A 15278-nucleotide genomic window follows, 5' to 3' on the forward strand; every position below is an offset into this window, starting at 1 on the left:
CGGTCAGTTGAGGTATCCTGTGGCACATCAACTCCTTGCTTTTGTCGATATGCAGCGGGCTTTCTACCTCTGCCCTGGTTCATTACGGCAAGGGAGACAATGACCCAGAATCAAGTTGACCTGAGTGCTTTAAATCAAGGCTTCACCAGAGGAAATAAATTCTCTCCCCAGCAGCACGCCCAGCGCCAACTAGGACAAGTAATCCAGACAGAATAAAATCGTCCTTTTAGAGGGCGCTGAGGGAGAGAGGGATGAAGGAAGACACAATTGGCAAGAAAGGAAGAGAAAAAGAAAAAGGATGGAGAGGTATCACATGGGAAACCAGTCAGAGCAGTCCCACAGAAACTAAAATAAATAAACATTTGAGCTTTGTCTTCTTCACCTCTCTACAATTTGTTTTCCATATTTAGATTTTGTATTGAATGTTAGTTTTTAAGCTTTTTAAGTGTGTCTCTAGTCCTCTCTCCAAGAGCCTGGTTTTGGCAGATGTTTCTTCCTGTTAAAAGGGAGTTTTTTCTTCCCACTCTCGTCAAATGCTTGCTCATAGGGGTTCGTCTGATTGTAATATTACTGTAGGGTTGAAGCAATGGCTGTTGTGATTTGACACTACATGAATACAATTGACTTTAGTTAAATTATCTAAAAGACCGACCATTAGAATGTTTGCAAGCATGTCTGATGGGATTAGCAGACTTGTTTGCTTACTTTGATAGTTCGTAGTTTACATCACCAGTTTTAGATGATATGTAAATAAAAAAATGTTCTTGTAGCCAAGCATGGTGTGTGAATTAATGGGCTTTAGAGGTGCTTGTAGGAGAGATGGAGCGAAAAATACCCTCAAAATTCTATGATGGGATATTTCAAGGAAATTTACTGTAATGATTTTTAGGATGAATTGTGTGATGGAAGTGAAGGGCATTTTCTATCTGTCTTTCCCAATGAGCTACTGTCACTGATGACAGAATGCTTAATTCAAAGTGTTAATCTATTGCCACGAGGCGCCACCAGCAGCTGCATTAAAGTGAATAGTAGTTAAACAGTATAAGTCATATGTAAGTGCAAAAATAGCCTTGGAAGTTTTAAGTAAAAGTATAATAGAACTGCTTAACATTTCAGTTTAACAGTCACTAAAATAACTTGTAACTTATCAGGAGGATGCACAATATTGTCACATAAATGAAAATATATCTGGTAGGTCTCTAAAGTCGCCACTAGGATCCAGTCACCTAGTGGTGCAGATCTGAAACTACACAGGCATTTAGGTGGTAAGGCATGTTGTTGATTTGCTGTCTATTGCTTTTGATGTCAAATCCTCTCCAGCCTTAGGTATTTAAAAAAAAAAAGAAGAAGCTAAAAATAGTATTATTCGCTACTTCTTTTAACACAATCAGGTAGTCGTACCATTTAACTACATCGGCACCGCTCTTTCTATCATATGGAGTGCAGGACGTGAGAGCTCCAGCGATGCTCCGTTGACTCATTTGTTTACTGTTGGGCCCCTCATCACCGGCTGCTGGTTATCTCCTCCTCGCGTGCCATCATATCCTGGTGGTTGATTGTGTGTTTGTGCCACATCCATTGAAACAAGTTTCTACTTTCCACCTTCAACAGGAATGTTTTTTCTTGAATATTTTGAAGAGTACTCTGTTGAAGTTGTTCCCTCCAGGCCTCGATGGCCGGTGTCCTGCAGGTTTTAGATCTCACCCTGTGGCAACACACCTGAATCAAAAGATGAATTCATTATCAGGCCTCTGGAGAACTTCGAGACATGTTGAGGATGTAATTTAGCCTTATAAATCAGCTGTGTTGGATCAAGGACACATCTAAAACCTGCAGGACGCTGGCCCTTGAGGTCTGGAGTTCCCCCACCCCTGTTTTAGACAAACCTAGACTACCTGTTTTGGAGTCTGTGATAGGCTAAGCAACCAGCTGCTAGTTTAATGTAATATAAATGGCATCTCATCAAACTGCTGATGGCAGTTTTAAAAAAAAGTAAACAACACTATTAAAATTAACCCTTTACAGCCGATCGGAGCGGGCACGCTCCATTTTGCGTAACTATTTTTAAATCCCGGTAGCTCTGCAACCACGTAAGCTAGCGCAATAATTTAGTTTATTTTGATGCATATGCTGTTATTTTGCAAATTTGCACTATAATATTTATTTTCGTTTTTCCTGCAGTGTATAAAAATTGGTGTATTTCAAAAATAAAACTATGAAGACACTCAAAATAAATTTCCTGTGGTGGGAAACTAGTTTGTGCAACTTTTTTGTATTTACAGTTTTGAGGGATGAGCCTCTTAAATTTCTCTAACTAGAAATATATGTTAAAAAAACAAAAACGATTTTCAATTTTTTTGTAGTTTATTGCACTTTTTTGCAATTTATGTAATTACTATGCACCTAATGCAGACATATTATTAAAGTTTGGGCTATAATGGTTGTATTGATGTATAGCAACTTGAAATGCTCCCAAAAATGGCTCCACAGCATGTAAAAATATAATATAAGCTCTGGCGGACTTGGTTCTATGGTAGGTCTTAAAGGGTTAAGGGTTTTTGATGTTTTGTACTGAAAGACTTTAATATTCATCCAATTAGGGCATCAAACAAGAGACATTTTAGTAAATTATTCACATTTATGTTGAAAAATATGAAATTACCCAGGTCTACTTATACAAAATGTCTTTTGTGTGTTTTTGTATTCATGCATTTCTCAGATAAAACTTTATCAAAGCTGTCTCAGCTTTTAGTTGTCTCTTTGTGGTGTTGCAGCTCACCACTATAACCGAGAGACTACCTGTTTTCAGTATTTGACTTCAAATATCCATTAACATCAGCGTCTTCAACCACACGTGTGCGTGCGTGCGTGCGTGTGTTTGAGCGCGTGTGTGCATCTCACCAGTGCCTGTTCGGTTTTCTGTTTATCTGTTTACGTACAGCAGCAGCTGCTGCTCCTCTGCTCTCTCTTCTGCTGCTGAGTAACAAGGTTTCCTCTTTACTCTGTTTTCAGCGAAAAAAGGAAACTGCTGCTGTTGCTACTGAGCGAGTGGAGACTGGCGCCCAGAACATAACACAACATAAAACACGGACAGATCGGTTCGTTGCATCAGAGCCCATAAAAACAAAATTTCCAAAAAGCCTTGGTCTTTATTTCTACATCTGTGGGGAAGTAGAACGACAGCACATTATAGACGTATCATATTCGTACTTGCACGGTTAATTGAACAACTGCAGTACGATACAGTGCCTGACACTGCACTGAAGGTGTGATTGTGTGCGTGTGTTCCTGGCTCTGTCAAAATGCAGACCTGCCTTTTGTCAGTTTGACCACATAGACTAGTTTGACACATCCAGGGGTCGTGTTTCGGTTAATGAATGTGTTTTGTCAGAAAGGTCAGGTGTCGAATCTTGGTGTTACAGTCAAAACTAACGGCTTCCTGTTTTAATTGCCGTGTGCTGTGTCATTAGACGTTTGCGCCGTGTTTCTTCAACACTAGGTAAGGGCTCAGAATAATTGGCAGTGTGTGATAATGAGGCCTCTGGGGTAAAGCTTAAATCTCTTTAAAATGCTGTCAGATGAGTTAAAAAGCTGGTGTCACTGTCTTATAATTATCAGATGATGCCACCTTTTTCATTTAATAGTTTTTGGCTATCCCTTTCCATCATTAATGATAACACTGCAGTACTTAACTTGCAGAGAACAATCAGAGAAACAACACTGCTGAAGAGGTCGGAAACACGAGGTGTCGTGCACCTCTATAAACCTCCCTGGCTGCACGCAGGTGTCTCAGCTGCACAGCGCTAACAAACCAGCGCTGTCCAAATCAGCAATTAATGGCTGCAAGACATCACAGCTCGACTTTCTCCAGACTTTATCAGACATTGAAGGACCCAGTCAGCTATGAATTACTTATTGAAGTATTGCTGTTACAGGCTAGCAGTTTTACCTGCTTAGGAAAAGTGACAGTATACTGTTAGAAGTAGAAAGTAATTCTATTAAAAAGAGACTGTACAGTCCAGGGACTGCTCTGTGACAGGCTTATGGAATCTTCTAGCCTCCCAGCCTTTCAAACACAACATAATGATGGCGAGCACGTGAATTCCAAAGTCTGCGAGGACCAACTTCCCGGTTTAAGTTTAACTGAGTGTACTTGCTGTAATTGTGTGGCCTCACAATTTAAATAAAAGATGTTAGTTGTGTTTATTTTTGGATTTATCTAAAACTGATGATGTACCAGCCAGTATAATCTTCTGTTTTCTGCCTTTATACACTAAGCTACCATTCTCAGAAATTACTTTGTATGATTTTTAAAATATGGTTCTTCAGACCAAGAAGTTAATAGGCCAGCAGTTTGAAATTCATCACACAACAAGTCAGCTAATGCAGTTTTAGAGTGGGCCTGCACTTCTGTTGTGATCTAGGTCTGTTTATACCGCCTTTCTGTCATTTCCCCATACCGTAGATACCTCTGACATGACCTCATAGTGTCACAAATTTCCCTCTCCATGATAGGGCTGACATGCTCCATCTTGTCATGGAGAGCAGATTGATAGCCCTTGTTCTGCTGTGTACCCTTAGTAGGCTCCATGTTGTTTTCTTTATAACTTTATCAGCCTCTCACATCACTGTGGAGGAATTTTGCCCTAGCTTTCGTTAGCGTTGCTTCAGTTCATTGAGATTTGGGGGCATTTGTTTGTGCACAGCTTTCTCAAGGTCCCGCCACAGCATTACAGTCAGATTGAGGTGTGTTGTTTTTTTTTTTTTTTTTTTTTTTTTTTTTTTTACTGGGCCATTGCAAAGCTTTGATTCTTTTTCTTTTTGTTACAGATTTGCTGCTGTGTGTTGGATCATTGTCTTGTTGCATGACATAATTTGGGGCAAGTTTTAGCTGTCGGAGACGCAGCGGCACATTTGAGTCTAGAAAACTTTGGTATACAGAGGCTTTCATGGTCAACTCAATTTCTGCAGAGTTCCCAGGTCCAAATCATCACTGTGATTGACGGTTGGTGCAAGGGCTGCACAGTAAATCGACTTTTAATCTGAATAACAAACATGATTGAGCGAACATTCCAAAACCAAAAGCCAATCAAGTGCTGTCAAAATCATTCAGCTTTTTTTTGTATTATTATTATTACAGCTTTTAAAAAAAATCTCATAGGTTTTATTTTATGTGAGGCACGTTCTGGTTTTGTACGGGTGACCACATGCCTGCATAGGCCAATCCCTGCTGTTTCTGCAGTGTGCAGCTTGAAGTGTCCTAGGCTAGTGTGGATGAGTAACACTACGCTGAAACACAGAGCAACAAAATTCAAATGTCGGGCACATCTGAGGGTGAAGAGCATGGCCTTTGAAGTTGATCATCCATTCACTTTTTGGTAATATTTCCCCTGGCAATCATTCCCAACAGGCCAAAATTGTTCAGTCTTTTTCTAATTGTACTCTTATGAATTTTAATATCTAATGTGCTAACTGAGTAGTGTAGAGGTTTTCTGAGCAGTGCGTGATCTGACCTTGGGAGGAATTTGCTGGGATTTCCACTCCTGGGAAAATTAGCGACTGCTTTGAATGTTTTCCATTTGTGAATAATCGGCCTCACTGAAGAATGCCGAATTTCTAATTGTTATAAGCCTTACCGGACTGATGGACAGTAACAATAAGATCATTGCTCAACACTTGCTCATGATCAGGAAATCAAATGCATGTGATTAGCAGCACTCGGCTTTAACTTACCCTCTAAGCAGTAATGGTGTTTTTGGTTTTTCACTCGCTGATTCTAAATGTTGGGTTAATGGTTGTTAAATAAATAAATAGTTGGTGTATGTCATGTTTGTGCGTAACTGATTTTAAGGCCCACTAGGGACCAGGCTACTTTCATTCTGATATATAAAGCCTTATAACTGAAGGAGAGCTTTCTCCTTACCAGGACTATATATATCCTTATCAGTCCTCATTAGCACTTCCTTCCAGATTAATCCATTAATATATACCGCATACTTAATACCAAGTGTTCTGTTATGCAAAATGTCCAAGAAGCTATATTTCTCATTGTGGACATGAAATTGGATTGAGCTCTTACTGCACAAAATAATCTCATTGTACTTTTCCAGAAGTGGCATAAAAAGTTGACATAGATTGAAAGAGGCGCTGTGCAGCGCTCAATCCTCCATTTCACACAGAAGCTCAGAGAAATCCTGTAATAAATTTCCCATTTTTTACTGTAATTAATAGTGAAATTGTCTCCTCTGCCTCTCAGTCCTGACAGGCTTTCTGCGGGGAGTTAAATCTTCGTATCTCTGCAGTGAATGATGGTGTGTGTCACTTGTGCGACAGCTGTAACTCCCTCTGCCGTCTTGCTGAACGGTTTCGGTGGTCTTTTTAATCTGCTTGGCCTGTCGATGGCATTAGCAGGTGATTAAATGAATTAGCCTGACCCGGAGACATTAGCACTGGGCTGGAACTCGGGGTGTGAGGGATTGAGGGAGCTGTGGTGGTGATCGGGGAGGGCGCTGGCTCTTTCTGCACACACAGTTTATCATGACATAGAGGGGTTTGTACAACTTGCATGAATGCGTGCACACGTATAGAAAACACACAGACACGCGCTCTGTCAAACACAATGGGGTATTGTATGTGTGACACTACCACTACTGTGTCTCCACGCAGTACGTCCTGACACAGCACACGCCCTCTCGCTGCTAAATGTCATGTGAAGTTACTGACATGATTAGTGTATCAAAGTGGGCCAAGTGTGTATTCTCACGGTGACAGTTACGTGATGTGAATGCTCCAGGGTTGGACAAATAAACAAGATAACGTGTTTGATAATCATTTGAGTCACTTTTTGATACAAGATAACTTTGTAACTTGGGTTATCTTCAGCCTGCCCTAATTTTGAATCATTGCAAACGGAGCACCTTTGCGATTCGTTGTGCTTTATTTTTGGAAACAGTCCAAAATTCCGATGGAAACTGCTGTGCGTTAATGTTTCCGTCCTTTGATGAAAGGCTTTGTTGTTGATGTTTTGCCGTCTGGTTGCGCGATTTGTGTCTTTTGACCTTTCTGGCTTTACATCTGCTCGTGACAGGCAGAGACAGATCAGAGCATTGCAGCACATCATGTACAGAAGCATCCACATTGAGAGAAAGCGGACACATGCATCGAGTGAGTTGCTGATTGACAGGGTCACGGCCGTTGTGGGCGGAGCCTTCTTATTTTGGCAACGGTGCTTTCAGGCTTAGAGGGCAGCTGTGAAACTTTATACCGTTTAATTGCCATCTGGTGAAGTAAGTGCTTGTTAAGGTGATCTATTCACTACTTGAAGAAAACTCTCATTGGAGTTACAAGAAGTGTATTTGTAATGCATTATGAGGGCATTTTATGATGATATTAGGCATTCACGATGGAATAAGTGACTGAATGTGAAGTCATTAAAAAGATAGTGGCTTCATTTGAGATATTATTAAAGTCTTTTATAAGCTGTTAAATAGAGAGGTGTGCATACTTGGCATATTAAAAAAACTTGTGTTTTCAGTGGGAAAAAAATGACCTCTATGCTGTTTTTAGTCAGCACTGATTCTACTCGAATACTGACACTGCTTTTGTAGTCAGCCAGCATCCATTTAAGCTGAACGCTTATCTCTATTCATTGTGTTAAAAACTTTCTTCGTCAAAAACATTTTAATGAGCGGCTGAGTGGGACAAAAGGGTGATATGAGGGGGAAACGGCCTTTAGGTGTGGGACCACTGGGCTTCGTTTTCAACTTCAGACCTGTTTATTTATTCTATTTTTTTTTTTGTGAGCAAATGTGCTTAAGGACACTGATGATGGTGCTCAGAGAAAAACATTCAAAATGAGTGACTGACTTGGAAATTCTAATAGATGAAATGTCATTTTGAAGCAGTGAATAGAAAATCGTGCCTACCTTGCATTGCCTCAGTGCATGGGGGATTAACTTTGTGTTCATTTGTGCTGCTCCTCATAAACCCTTTCTTACAGACTACACTGGGTGTATCTACATGGGTGGAAGAGAAGGTCTTGCATTTTCTTACAATTAGAGGAAGTCTTCTAATTACAGATAAAATGCTCAGTCGGTTCCAGCTGGGCTCTGTGTTCAGTGCAAGTTTGTATTATCGTAAAAATGTCTGTCCTGGTCGATCATGGTGTCCAGTGAAAACAGCAAGTAGAGTTCAAGTCTGCAGTAACTGATTCCTGTGCAGATACCTCAGCAGCTGATGCATCAGTTCACAGCAACCCAACAAAGCTAATGTTTGTTTTATTATAAACATCTAAAAGCAGGGGTGGGTTACTTTGTGGAGAAAGTAGAGGCGTGTGCAGCATAAAAAGTCTTTAATCTTTCATAAAAGGTGTTTAACCCGTCACACACTTTTTAATACGAAGCATTTAGCGTGCATTAGCAGTAGCATAATCCAGGCTGTGTTGCAGACAAATGCTAGTCATTAGTAGGGATGGGTATCGTTTAGGTTTTATCCGATACCAGTACCAAACCGGTACTTTTGAAACGGTGCCGGTGCTTAAACTGTGCTCAAACTGGTGCTTAAAGAATGGAGAACACAAAATTGGTCCAAAAACCTCTCATGTTTAGCTGTTTTCCACTTTTAGCATTTTAGCCTTTTTGGCCAGGGTGAAGGGAGTATCTCCCATCAAACAAGAAGACAGCCGCATGTAACTACGACGGTGTTTGCTAGTTCACCTTACATGCATTAATGTAATAACTTGGTTAGCCTACTCAACGTAAATTACACACGAACAACGTTAAGCTACTCACGCAGAGAAGAACGGCTGCTGCTGCCATCATCATCCGTCATCATTTCTGCTACACTGGCAGGGCTAGGGGCCAGGACGCTCCTCTTCGGGTTCTTGGGGGATGTTGCTAACTCCGGGTCCGATAACAGGCACCACACCCGCAGTAGATGTGTCCGGTGTGAGGTCTCGCAGCAAGCTATCAAATACGGCGCATTTCTCGGCTTTAAAAAAAGCCTTATGCGTCGCCAGGTGTTTCATCAGATTCGAGGTGTTACCTCCTTTGCACAGTATCAGCTTAAAGCACTTGTTGCAGGCTGCTGAGTTTGCATCTTTTGCTGTGAAGTACAGCCAGACTTTGACCGCTTCGCCTTGGGCGTTTTTAATCTGTAGCTCTGCTCTAAAAGCACGTACGTACCCGGGCCCGCCTACTATGCTTGCAAAGGTAAAATGATTGGCTAGAATTCAAAGTGTATTACATCTCAAGGGAAAAAAAGCACCGAAAGAAAGCACCGAAATGTGCGCTGCTTTTCGGTCTGGTTACCACCGTTTATGTCAGAACCGGTGCCATAATGACACCGGATACCGGTACCCATCCCTAGTCATTAGCTGTATCAAACTGACACAATTGATTTAAAGAGCCTTTCTATCATTACCACCAAGGAAGTTCTGTGAGTCTGTCTGTCTCTTGGGATGCACACAGATATTCATTAGAGTTATATCAAAGACTTTGGAGTAGATGATAAGGATCTAGTTTGGGGAATTTTTTAAATTGAATTGTTTTTTTTATCTTTGCACTGACATTTCACGCCATATCTTCTCAAAAACAGCTTGATGTTCTCAAGGAAAAAAACATCACAAACCAATCTGGATATGTTGGATATAAGAGGTTTTTGCACAGTGTGGGCTTAGCAGAGTTATGCACTCATGCTCGCCTCTTGCACACAAATTCTCATTCTTGTGTGACAAAAATATAATTTTGTTAGTTTAAGATTTAAAAAACTTTCAGTCTCAATCTTGGATTGAATCATTTTTAGTCTATTTTGTTGCAGTCTTTATCACCAAATGGAAGAGTGTGAAGTGTGAGTTTGCTGTCGACCTTGAAATCAGTCGACCTTAAGTAGGGTTTTCTTGCGAAATAAAGTATATTCCTCTCTGCTGCTGACGAACACGATTCAAACATTATCCGGCATTATATGGAGACAAAAATCCTGCCAGCCATTTAAGAGGTTTAGATGAAATCCTGCCAATGGAGTATTATGTCCTGTACGGTGGTGTTACACACTCACGCTGCCATTATCTATATGTCTATAACCATTAGTGCCCATTCACCTTCATAATGATGATGGAAAGTCCTAAATGACCTCAGTTCAGCTGGTTTCTGGAGATGCTGGTGGCTTAAAGCTGATGTCAGTGCTGCTGCATACACACACACACACACACACACACACACACACACACACACACACACACACACACACACACACACACACACACACACACCAATACCAATGGATGAGGCCTTCGTTGGAAGCATTTATTCCTTGCTTAAGCATTTTAACACAATCCCAATAAATGAGCAAACTTACGAACACCCACTTTACCTGACCTGGATCATAGAGATGCGAGTGATCAGTGAAAGAAAGTACGTCTCCGTTTCTTTTTGAAGCTCGTCCTGCGCGAGCAGTAGTAAACAGCTTAAAGCTAGAAAAAACCCCAAACTTCATTTGTTAGGACATATTGCTTTTTGAGGCCCTGCCTTTGCCTTTCATGTTATACCTTTTCTTCTTAGACTTGAAACAGGAAAGTCAATTATGGGTTGAGACTAAAAGGTTAAATGGAAAGTCTACTTCAGAAGGATTTCCTGTCTATTACTTTATGAGGAAAGAGTGTGTTCCTAAAATCCAGGCTGCTTATGTTTTGTAGTGACCTCGCCTGCAGTTCTGTGACATTGCAATCACAGCAAAACAGGGCTTTTGTTGTAGCAGCTGCCAATTTATGAAGACAACAACCTAGCCTGAATAAATTCAGACTGTTTATTGCAAAACAGTTTGAAAAACTGTGTATAATTGCTCTGTTTTGGGAATTTGAAAAACCAGGTCAGACACCGAACGTGAAGCAGCTGCTGCTGCTAGTAAAGTGTTTGTGCTTCACGTTCGGTGTCTGTCCTGCTTTTTGCCTTAATTGTTATCAAATGTATGCTGTGTCTTTTTCGCAGAATGCGTGAGCGTAGTATAACGTTCGTATCTGCAGCCAGGGAGCCGATTGAGGTCAATCTGTGATTTGCAGCCTTGGCCCGGGGCGCCAGCTGTGATATCACCAGAGGCTTTACAGTCACCAGAACACCCTGTGTTTTACATATCTTCACATGGTTTGTCTTTGCCTCCTGTGAGGCCATCGTATCAGGTACAACTGTTTGCCTTGTCTGATATTTAGGTCCTGATGAAGCACCTTGTGGGCCAGACGGTCTCCCCTTAAGGCTGCGAATGATTTATTCTCTGCTATCAGAAACTGTTTAATAAACACCAATGACTATGCTGATGTCAATTTTACTCTTCGGCTGGTTTCATCTTACAAAAACAAGTCGGCGTATCAGCGTGTGGGCATCTTTAAGCTTTAGAGACTGAGTGAAATCATCCAGAGAAAATGCCTTTATATGCTCTGTGTCACTGCTCATGCTGCTGTCAGCAGTCTTTCAGAAGCTGTCGACTTCAGAGATAAACTGTGCTTTTTATGGATTTTGATGTGCAAATTTCAAATGTAAAACAAGCTGATTGGCTACCATTTTTATTTCATGTCTTTTTACATGTTACACCATTCTCATCTGGTTATGGTCACTTTATATAATAATATTTCATCTTTATTCATTACGGAACAATTTAAAAATCAGAAAAAGGTCTAGAGAAGACTTTATTTGAAAGATTATATTAGACTACACGCCGGGGTTTTTCCACAGTTCACAGAAAAACTCAATGACCAGTGTGTTAGCATGCTAGGATGTTGTGACACGGAGGAACGTCGGTTTCGTCAGTTACCCAGAATATTATGACATCCACAAATGTTCATTTCACCACTTGCATATCAGCCTTTATATGTTTCCTAACCAAACTAATTTATTTATTTAATGATGTATGGTGCCAATAGAGGAAATGCAAAGGTTACAGATGTGTCACTGGTGCAACTTTGATGAGTCGCAGTACAATCAAACGCATATTGTGAAAGAAAAGTAAAAAGTTGAAGTGATTTACTACTACAAGGAATTACAGAGCAGAAATCAAAAGTTTAAATCTGACAATTAGGATTTACACGTCATATAGAGCCCGATCTGAAAATCACCACCCACTTATACTACTGCCATTTGTGTTTTCAAGGGTCAAAATGTATTTTAGTCATTTCTGGTTCCTGCCAAGAACTTTTTGATTTACTAACATATCATGAAAACCAGAGCCAAATGACAGTTTTAAGCATCATTTTCATTTTCAGGGACCCAAAATGAGCAAAATCCAATGACATTTATTTTGGCTGTAGACCAGTGCAACACCTTCATGAACAATGAGAGTGCTGCATGGTTTAAGCACTGACTTTTACCATCTAACAAGGGAAAAATTCACTCCTTCATTCCTCACATTTCCTGCTTTTGCATGTTATTAAATAGCATAGTGTGTTTTGTGCTGTATCCCTATATTCACCTTCTTTTTCCTCTTACCTCCAAACTGGTTGCAGTAGACGGCTATCCCTCTCAGTCATCCTCTTAGGGAGTTCTTCAATCCCTCTGTTGTCAAGTGCTGCTCATTGGTTCTTTACATTATAGTATAAAGTGTCTCGCATTGACTTTATACTGCACATGACAGCAGGGTCACAAACACAAGCAAGCGAAGCTTCTGTTGCAAGTTGTTCCACTTTGACATCAAAATAGGAGCAAGTCTGTACATTCTGTAGCCCAGAAACCAGTGCACAACCAGCACACTGCCATACTGGAGCCATAACTTGAGAAACATACAGAGGAGCTGGCAGACATTTTTCACAAGAGTTCCCCCAAAAGCTGCACCATATGGCTGCCTGAGAGGCAAATGAAAAAGTTCACATTTTGCTGCTTGTAAAGTTAATCACTGCTGATGCACAGTAACGTAAAAGGACAGCCTGGTTAAGCATGTGAACATTTTGATCAACTCAAAACTTCTGTCAGGGATTTTCCCTGGGATTGTGACAGCTGCACAGTTGGATTTTAGTCAGAAACTTTGATTGTGAGCCATATACGTGTTTATTCTGTGGCACAATCTGGACAAATCGGTTCTGTTAAACAAGAGGAAGAACTAAAACTTTACAACAGATATATATACATATGTGTTAAACTACATGTGAAGTAACATAAAGTTTAACATATCTCTCATCAACAGTTGGGTAGGTTTCTATCTTCCTGTCTTTTCTGTCACTTGGTGTGTGTGTCTGTGTGCGCGTGTAACATCATTACCTCTGCTCTGATTCCTCTAACTTGATCAACAGTAGCTCCTGGGTTTCATATTTCCTGCACTAATGCCATTGAGCATCAAAGACAGCTAAGGAAAACAGTGGACGCTCTGTGTTTGTCACACATCCCTTCTGAAGTTAATTCACTTTGGCTGCTGCCCTGACAAATCGCAGCGAAAGGGAGAGAGCATGGGGTCAGTTGGAGCTGAGACTAAATATCCACTCCCACAGAAACACTGCTGTCTGAACACCAATCAAAGAAAGTCAATTATTAGACAGTGGAAACCTGTTTGGAACTGTTGAAAGAAGAAATTAAAAGTTAAAGTAGATTAGATTTTTGCCCCCAGGTCCTAAAAAGAAAATAAATTGTCTACTGTAGAACATAAAAAGCAGAGACTTGCTCAGTGACCACAAACTGCCATGTTGTTTTGGGGTGGTTTTGCTAGCATTTTTCCAGGTGGTGTCCATCTTAGAGCAGTTTACCTTTTACCGGGTGTCGGTATTCTGAGCCGTAAAGGATATCTGGTTTGACAAAGCTGTTATAAAGTCTGACCTGTGTTCAGCAGCTGTGTGGGCTGGAGTGTTGCAAATGCTCTGCATGCCTTGCCAGGGCTTGCACTGCTGTCATTTTGTGCTGAATTGTTCTCGCTGACAAGGCTGTGAAGGTAGGCAGGGCCTTGACATAGCACAGAGGACCACTTTTAACTGATGGGTGCACAACACCTTGGTTTTGGAGGTGTTGATTTTTAGAGCTGTTTGCCTGTTTCCTGGAAAAGGTTTCATTTTCCTCCTGCAGACTGCAGACAAACTGTTCTCTTTAACAGAAAAGTGTATTTCAAATTCATATTTCAAATTTAATGAATTCTTAAAGTTAAATTTACGCCTTTGAGAAGCTGACAAGATGATGCTGCTTAGCATGCACAAATATGCATTAACCTGAGTGACACATGCATTTATCTACGCTAACAGATCCTGTTCCGATCCGATACAGATACCTTAGCTCTAAATATTTGCAGATACGGAGGACTGATCCGTTACCAGTTTTAAACAAGCTGTTTACAGACTGCATACTTTCTAGATGACCACAGGTCAGGTGGTATATCGTGATACATATCATTATTTGGAATCGTGATAAATATTTTTTCCATATCGCCCAGCACTACATCTAGGAATCTGTATGATACTGCAATACTGTACTCTCAGGCTAATAAAGCCCATTTTGATCTGGATGGGCTCATTCACTGTACCTCAGAGGAAACTTTAACATTGTAAAATCCAATATGTTGTAAAATAAAACGGCTTCATACATTTTTTTTTTAAAGAGGTTTTAGGCCCAGTTTATTAATCGACATTTCCTTCATCTTCATTTGAAAACTCGTGGTTTTAGAGTTAAATCCCAAATCTCACACTCATTTCCCATGATTTGTGCATTAACTGGCCACTTTATTAGGTACATCTGTTGAAGTGCTTTCTAATGCAGATATCGAATCACCGTCCAGCACAGGCCAACACCTCAGTACGTTTAGAAACAGTAGAGACGAGCTGTTGGAGTTCAAGCCGAGCATCGGAACGGGGAAGAGAGGCAATTTAAGTGACTTTGGACGTGGCACGATTGCAGGTGCAATATCCACTTTCGCGGATGATCAGAAATCTTTTGCTCCTTTTGTAACCGAGCAGCAGTGTTGCGAGGGCGTGTGCGTGTGTGAGTTTATTATCTCATCAGCTCGTTCGCTAAAATCAGCCCCTATAAACCAGAAACGGGCGGCTGTCTCTCTGGCTGCAGTTCAGCTGTGCAAACTTTCATTTCGCCGATAAAATAGGACAGTAAAAACTTTAATGCTCTTTGCTAAATATATAAAGTATAATACGAGCAAAACAGTCAAGTCTGCAGGTCGTTTACACTTTCTACATATAAAAATAAAACTCATCGCAGATGAAGTTGTGTAGGCGCGCTGCTGTGTGTGACATTGTTTATAACCCTTGTCTGTAACCTTCCACATCATCCAAGCGGTGTCCTTATTACCCAGCATGGTGCATTTCCTGTGTT

At 40.7% G+C, this 15278-nt stretch overlaps 1 protein-coding gene across 3 annotated transcripts in view; it reads left to right on the forward strand.

The window, feature by feature from the left end:
* The window catches only part of LOC147331300 (protein phosphatase 1 regulatory inhibitor subunit 16B-like), a 92489-nt gene that overhangs the window by 12520 nt on the left and 64691 nt on the right, over window positions 1-15278 (forward strand). The window lies entirely within an intron of this gene.

The sequence above is a fragment of the Aulonocara sp. 'chitande type north' Nkhata Bay genome, linkage group LG5 (genome assembly GCF_057382095.1).
Source record: "Aulonocara sp. 'chitande type north' Nkhata Bay isolate Kocher_YH1m ecotype deep benthic linkage group LG5, A_spYH_male_GT1.1, whole genome shotgun sequence".
In the NCBI taxonomy this organism is placed as follows: Eukaryota; Metazoa; Chordata; class Actinopteri; order Cichliformes; family Cichlidae; genus Aulonocara; species Aulonocara sp. 'chitande type north' Nkhata Bay.